Source organism: Ornithodoros turicata, chromosome 5 (assembly GCF_037126465.1).
Source record: "Ornithodoros turicata isolate Travis chromosome 5, ASM3712646v1, whole genome shotgun sequence".
Taxonomy (NCBI): domain Eukaryota; kingdom Metazoa; phylum Arthropoda; class Arachnida; order Ixodida; family Argasidae; genus Ornithodoros; species Ornithodoros turicata.
The window spans coordinates 32,242,332-32,253,223 of record NC_088205.1 but is presented as its reverse complement, the minus strand read 5'-3'; positions in this window follow the sequence as shown (position 1 = coordinate 32,253,223).

The window sequence follows — 10,892 nt, the reverse complement described above, 5'->3', positions numbered from 1 at the left end:
TCAACAGACGACACAACACGGGGGTTTTATCGCTTTTAAAGTATGCTGTACCGAACAGCCCAATTTTTAACCATTTCCGGTGACGAACCGCCCACCTTGACAAGTGGTCCGGTGACAAAAGGACCTCGTACCAGAGGGCCGGTGTGACCAATTATCCTGTGACGAGTCTTCCGGTGACGAGTGGACCGGTTCCCCACTGCTATACCTTTGGTAATGGTACGTTTCTCAACTATATAGCGAGAGCAGCACACAGATAAGATCATTAAAGACACGTTCATGCTTCATTCAGTTGGTTATGTATTTTCTTTTCAATGTCTGCCACATGTTGCAGCCACACGTTGAGGATGTGAGGCTGGCAGGTCATGTTAGCGCTTGAGCAGAGCTCCCGTCGTGACAGGCCATCTTATGCTTGTAAAAGCTGTATTGTGTGAGTATGTTTCTTTACTTTTTCTTGTTTTGGGACTGTCTGCGGTTAGTTTGTACTGGATCATGTTTCAAGTTCGTTCGGGAAAGAATGAGGTGGAAATGAAAGCTACAATTTGATAAAGTTTTCGCATCGCGTGTCCGCGTGTCCCATGCCAGCGAGACCGGAAGAAAAGAAAGGATTGGCGGAACTAATACTATTGGCCAGGTACCGAAACGCATTATTGATGCACTATGCATTGTGGATGCATGTACATCGCCACTGACCAGTAACCGCCTGCGGGTTGTAGTCGTCTTGAACACAGGCAGGTCACCGGTTCACTCCTGCTATTCCTAATCCGGGCTTCTTCTCCCGTCGACCTTCCTACCTCCCATCGCCCTATGGCGACCCAGATTTTTTGGCCGTTACGTCCTTCGTGTCGTTACATCCATCGTGTCATTACATCCATCATGCTGTTACGTCCAACGCGTCGTTACATCCATACCGTGCTTTTACATCAAATGAGCTGTTACATCCATCGTGCCATTACGTCCATCGATGGATGTAACGACACGATGGATGTAACAGCTCGTTGGATGTAATGGCCCCATATACCATGGAGATTGACATTCGTCTGTTGGGAATATAACAAAGAAATTTGGTTTCAATATCTAAACTTCTAAACTTGTCGAACCAACATGTTATCTTCTTTTTGCCACAAATAGAAAGCGCGTGTAGGGTTTCCCACACCCCATTACAAGCGTGTAATGGGGTGTGGGTCTGGCGTGTAAAAACTGTCGTTCGCCTTCAAATTATATCAAGCATCCACACGAGGAAGACTCACTATTATCCTGATGCTGAAGCAAGCAAGGTAACAAGCAAAACAACAGGTATCTGAAACAACAGTGAGAAAAAAAACGCCGCTCATAGCCTCAGTTGCTCTGGGGCGGTAACACGTAATAAAAAAATCGAAAAAATATGAAGAGGACAGGTCAGTTGGTTTCTAGCTTCGCCGTAGTACGCATTTGTCTCTCTTTCTTCTTTCTTTTTTTTTTCAAAGTTACCGTCGCGCTTTCTGATATTGAAAGGAGTATGTCGGATAAATCATTTTTATAGCAAGAAGAAAAACATAGGAAAGAGAGAGAAAACAAGCGATAGCAAATCGTGATGAAATTTACTTTTTTTTTAGAAACTGAGGCATGCATTACATGAGGCATATGCTGTTATACTGCCTCAGTGTTAAGTATTCCGGTCTTTGCGTTGCAGGATCTCGAAAACCTTCCGTAAAACGTTCCTTCCGTCTGCCAACGCCCTTGACTCTTGCCTTTGTGAAGGGATAATGGGCTCGTGTGGTAGCCCGATTGTATCTCATTACGGCCGAAGTCTCAATACGGCCAATGTCTCAATACGGCCGAAAGTCTCAATACGGCCGATAATCCTTTAATCCCCAAGTGTCTCATTACGGCCAAAGTCTCAATACGGCCGAAGGCAGTCTCATTACGGCCGAAGATGTCTCATAACGGCCAAATGTCAAAATGTGTATTGTAACCTGCATTGATATGCAATGTCGCAGCCAGGTATGAATATATATTCAGCAGGGTATAAGCCATGCACTGTGCCCTTAGGGCCCTTATCATATTTATATACACATATTGCGAGACAAACGGTATGTTATCATACCACAGCACAATGCAACATATTGTGTAATGTGTACTCCCACAAGGTAGTGTAGGCTGTGAAGCAGGCTACTATGTGGAGTTAGCTACTTGTAGAGAGCTAGATGAATATTGGCTTTGTTGTGACGCTTTTGGAGCCATCCTACAGTCATTGGCCATGACAGAGCACCTATCTCAGTCGATGTCAGTTTATTTCCATTCGCCTTACAATGATACAATTCTTGCTTCTGGAATGAGTAAACCTGCAAGAAGCGATGAGCAACCATGAATAGGCTAGAATATTAAAAAAAAAACAACAACAAGCATTTGTCTCTACATGGCTCGTTTTAATGTGCACAAGCTGCACACGTGTTGATACGTGTCTGCTATTTCATACAAGGTTAACATAAATATTCATTTAGACAAAAGAATGACAAGCCTTAAAAATGTGACTTCCAGGTAAACACAGAGCATGACCATGATATGAATATAGGTTCAGTAGTTCATTCCCTTAATGGAAACATGTGAATATCAAATAGTAATACATTACAATTCATGAAATGATGCATGCATAACTTTCCATTTCTGGTTTCTTTTTTATAAAAGTAGTGCACGAATTAACATTCGTGCACTACTACAAAATTTCTCACTTCACAACAGAACCTTATGATGATCTTAACAGCTCACCTCTTCGCCAGGACTCCCTGGGCAGCAACATCCTATTAGCCATGTTGTTGTTTTTCTTTTTCGGAATCCTTCGTGCAGCCACATACCATGCCTGGAATGGAAAACCAGCTATAAATAACAATGTATTTGAATGACTTCCTCTTGAAGTATTTATTCTAATCAGATATGCTTTGTGCCTACTATGGTGCGCGAAGGCACATAAGAACAACATTTGCAGACGTTCGACGTAAGCAGTTCTTGGAGATCAATTCAAGTACGCCGACTTGCGCTTTTATTTTTGAAGAAATACGACGACAAATTTTAACAAATGAAATATGGCTCACAATGATACGAGTAAATGCTGCTGTACGGTGATGCATTATCGGTATCTTATCGTCTTCGAATAAATTTGTTGTTCCTAAACGCGCAACCAACTAGAAACGGCGCAAACCTACGAACGGATACCGAGTTACATCTATTACAGGCACTTCAGCTGTTTTGATTAATTTAAATTACTCTTATGAGAATCCAACTATGTGTGGACAGCACACTACTAAGACAGGCAATCTACGAAAACATTACTCACCAGAATTCCTGCTTGACTTGGTCTTGGTCAACACTGCGCGATATACGTTGGGGCTGTGGCGATTCATTCAACTCGATTTTTACCGGAACAACAGGCGCTGCTCGAAAGACAACGACGGAAAATAGAGAGCCGCTATAAAGTCCGCTAATTTGCACATTACAGCACTACAAAGCGATATATGAACACATCGTAAACAGCAACCACTCGCTCACACACACAAGAAACGAGGTACCCAACGTTGCTAGACACCATCCGAACTCCGAAGTGAGAGTAGCAAAACAACAAGATATCAAAACACGAAAGGAAGAGTATTGATCCCCCCTCCTTCTATAGCATGCAAAACGTGATTTGCGCTGAGATGAACATATATGTTCATGACGCGAGTAATTTTCACTTTTCACTGATCCAAAGGAGGTCACGTGGGATTGCTCGACGCTTGCGAAATCAACAATGAAAATGGCGAAACGAAACTTGTGAATCGTGCATTTGCTCTTCATGGTAGCTGCCAAAAAATCGAATCAAACTTATGGGACACTGGATTACAGGTATGTTGGCATCTTTTTCATTCCTGCATATCATTACACTATACGTGAATACATGGTGTCATGTCATGGGTGTCATGTCTCACGATGCTGGGGAAGTAGTTGCATGGGGAAGTGTGCATGGTTCTAGACTTTTAATTCTTGATCGCGTAATCGAAATATCGGCACCTCTCACATTGTGGCTTGCATGTGACCAACCAAGTGCTGTTCCCTTACTAGCGCTTCCTACAAACGACAAAACGAAACATGTGGGAATGTATATTTTTGATTACTCATATGTAACAAGAAAATGTATCGTTTTCAGGTTGCTGCCACTACTCCATGCGCCCGCAATTGTCTTGCGTGTATGATTACACTAACGGCGTCGCCCACCACGGCGGAAGTGTTTTGCGTACACGCGTTTCAGCATGAAGCCTGCAGGTAACATCTGATGTTTACCCTTCGGATATTCTGAATTTACATATTGTCGCTTAGAGGAATTCCGAATGCCCAGAGTGACACACACTTTTAACATTGTGACATCAGTGCAGTGGCATAAGCTCTAATGTAGTGCCCCACGAAAATGAACAAGGGGTGGTGGTTTATCCAGAATCCCAAGCACGAGAAGGGTGTTGGAAAAACTTGTTGGAATAGTTACGTCATTACAGCTTAACATATCATTACAGACGTATCTGAAGCTGAAATCGCAAGGGCACCCCCTGTAGGGGGTGCACAGGCAAAAAAGTTAGGGGGGGTCTGGATAAAGCACTGACGAGGGGGACTCCTCCACCCCATGTCAAGCCTCATAAAACACCTCCTGAAATAGTTTCCTGGCTATGCAGCTGCATTATTATGACGTAATTGTCATTGTTGTCCATAATTCTTGAATATGTTTTGAATATATGAAAAAAAAAGTCTGCTTGACAGCATATGTCTTATAGTCATCATCAAACAAGAGCATGTCATTTTGTTCAGTGGCTTATGTACTTTTTTGTAAATTTCAGGTGGACGTAAATTGTAGAAGGCAGCTAGTGGGGGAGAAGATCATGGTCATAGGTCATGTGACTCCTGGAGCTCCCAGTGAGCTCCCTTGTGGAGTACTTTTCAGAACACACACACATACAGTTTGCTCACAGAACCAACGAATAGGATGTTGCTTGAATACTGAGAGAAAATGGCGTAACACATACAAATATCGTGTGACACATATGACAATAAAAACATTTTTCACGAGGGATGCATGAAACACTGTCGCAATATTGTGTGCATGAACCATTGTGTGTGACACAAGCCGTGGGGGCACACCGCCTCGGACACATTTTGGGAAGCATAAAACACAGTATATACAGAGCTACTATGGTGGATGCTTCTTTTTTCTTTTTGGCCATTATGAGACATCTTCGGCCGTAATGAGACCACCTTCGGCCGTATTGAGACTTTGGCCGTAACGAGACACTTGGGGATTAAAGGATTTTCGGCCGTAATGAGACTTTCGGCCGTAATGAGACTTCGGCCGTAATGAGACTCGGGCCGTAATGAGATGTTACCGGTAGCCCAAGTCCGAAGGGCTATTTTGGGACCTGTTTAGAGTGTGGGGCGAAGTTGACGAAGAAGTTCGGACGTTGGAGGACGACGAAGAGGTGGGGGACTCGGGGTAAAATGGGGGACGACGAAGGGTTTCGGTAGTCAGTGTGGACGTGGAAGCGGACAAGAAAGAGACTGTACGGTTGCTTAGTACGTATATCTTGTGTTTGCATCTGTGCCTCGCATTTGTGGGAGCCTATTCCCACTCTCGGGGGGCAAAGCCCGTCCATTCGATCCCAGTGGAAGGCGAAACACAAATGCAAACACAAGATATACTAAGCAACCGCTATTTTAATAACTTACATATTACAGTCTCTTTCTTGTCCGCTTCCATGTCCTCACTGACTACCGAAACCCTTCGTCGTCCCCCTTTTTACCCCGAGTCCCCCACCTCTTCGTTGTCCTCCAACGTCCCAACTTCTTCGTCCACTTCGCCCCACAAGAGAAACCAGAGTTCCTGCTGGCCGCTAACCGACAAGATAAGAATGGTGACGCCGCGTAGCGTAGTAGCGGCTGATTCGACGTGATGGGGAAGGGAAATGGTGGGACCGTAGCCTAGCCGTACGCCTGCTGTGAGTCGTGACGTTGCCCACATACGTGAGGCCGACAACGGCAAGCCCTATCACCACCACCACCACCGTACGCCTGCTAGATGTCACTGCGTACCATGTGTCGACTTTTCGCTCCGCTATGGTTGTCAAATGTTTTTAGACCCTACAAAATTTATACCGTTTGAAAGGCAATATAATTATGAATGAATGATTTTGTTTTCGAGAAAATAAAGCGTGGGGTTTTCGAGAAATCGATCCGTGAAGTCTCAAACTTCGGCGCGAGTGCTCGCTGATGAGGCACCGTGGTGCGCGGTAATTTTTTTCCCGGCATCCGCTCCGATTTGAAGTCCGAAATTTGTACCAATGTTCATCACAAAAATGTGGCTTTCACACGAAAAATATGTAACAAAATCGAAGGACCTCAATGGACGGGCTTGCCTGAATTGAGATGAAATCACCCAGCTGGTTTCTCCGACTGTTTATAAATTCGATTGTGCAGCTATAATACACCGAAGAGCGGAAATATTTTGCAGGGTGACTCTAGCTGGACAGCTTGACACACGAGGTAGGGTTTTGAGCCACGTTAAATGTCACCTCATTGCTCCGATAAACGAGCACTAAGGTGACCCCCCCCCCCTCACATTATTTTTTCTCTAAATAGTGTTCTTTAACGAATAAAATGAGTTCCTGCGAAAGAACGATGGGCTCGGGTGACCTGCAGCACGTGCGCGAGGTCTACTTTTGGAAGGACCGTATCGGAGAGTGAGGGAATGAGGAAGGTACGAAGAGATTACGTCGACATAGCTCAACACAAAAATAAGGTCCCGTTTGCGTAAAAGTCCAGTCTGAGTCTCGGACTCATTCTCAATAGCCTTGACAGTGCATGGAGCACACGTTCAGTGCGCGTGCAGGAAGCGCTGGCAAGGCTATTGAGAATGAGTATGAGACTCATACTAAACTTTTATGCAAATGGACCTTGGTCTAGTCAGACATTTTGTCACCCATACGGGAGACGTCACCAGTGCCAACGCAGGGGTTGAATGAGTGAAAGGGAGCCATTTGTCCTACATAAGTAAATCTGCACATACGTCAGGAAATTACTCCAGAAGTTTCCCTATTCCCTACCTTGGTTTGCGAGCTAAGGTCACAGCGTCTTTGTAGTCAAAACAGTGTCCGGATTTCCAACGATAGTCCACGAGTTCTGCCTTCGACCTAGTGGCACTATGCACATCGTGTTTATGTTCACTGATACGAGTGCTGCATTTTCGGTCTCTCCTATGTAGGTCACATTACAGACATGGGATTTTAACCTTGAGACGACGACGCTCTGAGAATCCAGAGAATGGGGTCCTTAGGTTGCGAAAGGTCGTCCCAATACTCGGATACCCAATACTCGGATTTCCGAGTATCCGACTATTCGCCGAATATGAACGACACCTCCCGAAAGTGGGCTTCACCTGACGCTTCCCTGCATGAGGTGAAGCCTGGTTTACAAACTTGCCCATGCTGCAGGACCAACACAGACAGATTCTAGCATGGAAGTGATATTCAACATGCCTTTTTTTTTCTTCTTCTTCTTCTCGGCTCACGCGCCGCTCATACATGCTTGACCTGTGCCGTTGGACGTCACTGGTCACGTGCCGGAGCCCGTGATACGTCACCACGTCTTCTCGTTCGCCGATGCGCTCTTTGCACGTGGAGAGGGTTTTTTAAAGGTGTGCGGAACAGAGCGCGTGCTCTGTAGGTCACCTGCGCTCATCGTTCTTTCGCAGGAGCTCATCTTATTCGTTGCAGAAGACGCCGCAGTGAAATACAAAAAATATTTTTGGGGTGACTTCCATGCTCCTGTAAGATAATGTTAGCCCAAGTTTATTGTGCATACATATTGCCTGAAGAAGGGGCGGCGTCCCTCCCGTGTGCAGTTTAGCGGCGGCAGTGGGGGATTTTGATTTGATGACTGGGAGTTTGCCTTTAAAGACTCTTAAAGAATGCCTACAACCCAGAAACAAAAAGGACGTCCTAAAGATGTAACTTCCACAGGGCATGTATTGTAAGTTCCTTTATAATCTTCCTATAAAGCTCCTATAAACTCTGTAGATGCCGAAAGATCTTTCAGCAGGTATAAAATGATTGTAGGTGACAGAATGCATTCTTTCTCAGAGGAGAACACAAGATATCATGTATGTAATGCTGAGCCACAACCGAGCTTTGAATCTGTAATTTTCTGAAATATTTTTTGTTCCCACATTATCCCAGAAAATAAAGTGTTTCCCGTTTCAAGCAGCCGTTGACTGTGTAGAGGACGATGGTCTTCCTCTACATGAGCCCCGACCGGCGATGATGGTATGCCACGGAGAGGCGATGACGGTGGCCTGTCTCCATGGCCGCGCCGGTGGAACTGAAGCCGGTGCTCCACGCGCGTGGCCATCGTTGTCGTCGTTGTCGTCCGCTACAGGGGTCCCCCGGCCGTCAGACGCGTTGCGGACGCATCGCAAGAACAGGGAACAGCGGGAACAGGGGCACGGCACACGTTGGCGGCGTTTCAGAGGGGATGAAGACGGGAACAGCATCCGTGTGTAGGTAGTCATCCCTGTGGTAGGTGTGGACGGGAACAGCGATCCGTCGCAGAAAGAGTGAGGCGCTCGGTGTCGTGGTCCTGGGGTGCCGCGACCGGCACGGGAGCCGAAGCTCGATAGTCCCAGGTGGCGAGAGTGAGGTGCCGAGACGGGCTTAAGTGTGCCGAGGCGTCGGCTGCCGCGACTGCCGCAACCGGCAGGTGAGCGCAAGGCTCGAGTGTCGCGTGTCGCGGCCGGCAGTGAGAAGCGTGAGAAGACTTGAGCGAAGAGAGAAGCGTAGGTGAGAGAGAGCGGAGAGTGCGGTAGGAGTGAAGGTGGGCCGTGTGTGCCGGAGGTAGTGCTGCTCGATGGCGTGGTCAGGAATTTGGGATGGTGAAGGGCCGAATTGCTGCGGACGTGGTGTTCTTTGTCCGGGTCACCAAATGTAGAGGACGATGGTCTTCCTCTACATGAGCCCCGACCGGCGATGATGGTATGCCACGGAGAGGCGATGACGGTGGCCTGTCTCCATGGCCGCGCCGGTGGAACTGAAGCCGGTGCTCCACGCGCGTGGCCATCGTTGTCGTCGTTGTCGTCGTCCGCTACAGACTGCTTGCTGCGGAAAATCGCGGAATTTTCAAGACAGTGCCGCAGAATTTTGAATTTGCTGCACAGAAAACCAGGGGCCTTAAGCATGATTCAATGCCTCATTCAACCCTTGGGTTGGCAGTGACAATGTCTCACGTATGGATGTCGAAACGTCTCAAGAAAACTTTTTTATGCTACATTTTATGTGTTTTTTTATATAATCTCTCGATTTTCTTACGTTGAATCCCAGCTCTTGGAATAGTTTCGAAGGAGGGTGTGTCGTAACATAGCCTATTCTCTTGACATGTGACTCATGATGTAGACTGGTGCAGCTCAAGCAGGTATAAGTGGCACATGAGGTGAGAAGCAAGAAGCATAGAAGAAAGGCACGGGAACACTCTGACGTCACACGAGGGTCGTAATGGCTGTCTGCGGTTGCTTTCTCTGACTGTTTTTGTAAATTTGGTTGTGCCGTGATAATGCACCACACAGCAAAAATATTTTGCATGTGGACTCCTCACGGACAGCTTCACAAATAAGACAGGGTCGTCTCAATATGTTTGCATTCTCTCAGTTTACTTCACATTTGTCCATGCTATGTGATGGTCTTTACGCTGCCTCCATGGCAGTTGCTCCTGTAATATGTGTTACTTTACATTTCATGCTTGTTCCAACACTCCTCATACTCAAGGAGATGCTACCAGCATATACACCAACTACCCCATCAACTACACCAGCTATCTTGCATACTGTTACAATGTTAACAAAGCCCAAAAGCTTAAAGGGACGGTCGCAACTGGAAACCCATCTATGAAACCGATACCACTGTGTTTGGCATTGACCGACAATGTACTTGGCCAATTTTTTTGTCCGAAAAGTGCTTAGATACTATATAAACGATTTTTGAAGATCCGCGCTGCTTCCGCAGCTGCAGAGGCTCTGGTGTCGTGATGTCATTCCCTAAGTAAAGGAGAGACAGGGCGGCGCTCAGAGGAGAAAGGCGCCGTCTAGACGCCCCGTAACTCTATGAGACAGCATTCCTTTTTTCAAGGTCGTGCCCTCCTTGGTTCTTAGGGAGTGACATTTCCTTGTTTTTCCAGACAGGGAATTCCAGCATACTCTCGACATCCAGCATGTGCTCTTGTCATGTATTCCACCGAATAACAGTCAAACTGCGCCACTATTTTGCGTGGGGTTTTTGGATACCATGGTCAGTGTTTCACGAGGAATAAAATGACACTATAGTTTCGAAATCGACTGGAACGGATGCGACTGTCCCTTTAACCGACATGATGTAGCCATCACGTAGCCATCACAAGAGTTGGCCGATCACGACCATGCTTACAACTGTTATGAAGACAAGCTGCTAGCCCGAGACAGCCACTGTAGCAAGACTGTGTTTGAAATCGTCTGCAGCGATTGGCTGAAGCAGACGTCATCCCAAATTGATACATCCACATGGTGAAGGAGTGAGAAATAGTGAGTGAGCGGTGTTTTTCGTCGAGCCTTCTGTGTCATGCTGTCATCACAATACCTCCTTGGCCTCACGAGACATCTTTTGAGGAAAAAATTGAAGAGATTCTGCATTGTACGGGATAACATTAAATAACTAGAGGGAAACTAAAGTGTGAAAATTTGACCTCGCAGAATGAAAGGTTCTGTTACTTTGACACCAACACAAAAGGAACCGGAGTCTTCTGGAAATTTACGCTTTCCCTCTACTCCTCAAGAGGGCCATCAATGCGGAGCGTGCTCTCAGCTCTCATTGGTCTCCGCAAACAAT